Source organism: Octodon degus, unplaced genomic scaffold (genome assembly GCF_000260255.1).
Source record: "Octodon degus isolate 3935 unplaced genomic scaffold, OctDeg1.0 scaffold00177, whole genome shotgun sequence".
Lineage (NCBI taxonomy): Eukaryota > Metazoa > Chordata > Mammalia > Rodentia > Octodontidae > Octodon > Octodon degus.
The window spans coordinates 3,076,315-3,077,648 of record NW_004524753.1 but is presented as its reverse complement, the minus strand read 5'-3'; the positions used below and the strand labels follow the sequence as shown (position 1 = coordinate 3,077,648).

General features: G+C 39.2%; 1 protein-coding gene across 1 annotated transcript in view; it reads left to right on the top strand.

Annotated features, from left to right (window-relative positions):
• Nucleotides 1-1,334, top strand: part of Ankrd31 (ankyrin repeat domain 31) — a 206,556-nt gene that overhangs the window by 26,999 nt on the left and 178,223 nt on the right. The window lies entirely within an intron of this gene.

Here is a 1,334-nt window from a genome sequence, read left to right as displayed (position 1 = left end):
AAAAAAAAAAAAAAAAAAAAAAACTGAAGAAGAGGCATCTAAAAATGAGATGTCTTGATTGCATCAGTGTAGTAAATTAGGTTGAAAAATAGCAGGTTGTCTTTCTTCAGTAAACTTGTAATTATCTAAAGGTGGAGGATCAAAATTACAGATTAGGTCTGACCCTTTGCATTCAGCCTGTTTTTGTATTTTTGCCTTTTCTTAACCTGTTGTGAATATCTGAGAAGTTTCTCATTAGTGACTTTCATTTGTATCTGAAACTATAATACTTTTGTATGCAAAACTATGACAAACTATATTTCAGGGTGTAGAAAGCCAAGCTACACTATTTAGTACTGTATTTGCCTGATCTGTTGCAAGATTTTGAGACCAGAGAGACCAGTGAGTGAAACTGGAGGATTTCAAGTTCAAATAAAGAAAGAACAAGTGGTCAAAAGGGTTGGTTTATCCAGTAGCGTGAAACTGGTAGGTGTCGAGCAACTTTTCAGAAGAGACAAAGGCATTTAATCAAGCAGTGATAGTTTTGTGAATTAGCGGCAGCCAAAGGGAGGGGAAAGTGTAAGGGATTGCTTATTAAGATTTAGGAAACTCCCCTTTTGGCTCTCTGAGCAGCACCATGGCAGTAGGCAAGAACAAGCACCTTACGAAAGGCGGCAAGAAAGGAGCCAAGAAGAAAGTGGTTGATCCATATTCTAAAAAAGACTGGTATGATGTGACGGCGCCGACTATGTTCAACATAAGAAATATTAGAAAAACACTCGTCACCAGAACCCAAGGAACCAAAATTGCATCTGATGGGCTCAAAGATAAACCAACATGTTAGGATTACATATGTTTGAAGTGAGCCTTGTTGATCTGCAGAGTGATGAAGTTGCCTTTAGAAAATTCAGTCTAATTACTGAAGACATTCAGGGCAAAAACTGCCTGACTAACTTCCATGGCATGGACCTCACACATGACAAAATGTGTTCTATGGTCAAAAAACGGCAGACCACGATCGAAGCTCATGTTGATGTCAAGACTACCGGTGGTTATTTGCTTCAGCTGTTCTGTGTTGACTTTACTAAAAAACACAACAATCAGATACGGATAACCTCTCATGCTCAGCACCAGCACGTGCTCCAGATCTGGAAGAAGATGATGGAAATCATGACCCGAGAGGTGCAGACAAATGACTTGAAGGAAGTGGTCAATAAACTGATTCCAGACAGTATTGGTAAAGACATAGAGAAGGCTTGCCAATCTATCTACCCTCTTCATGATGTCTTTGTCAGAAAAGTAAAAATGCTGAAGAAGCCCAAGTTTGAATTGGGAAAACTCATGGAGCTTCATGG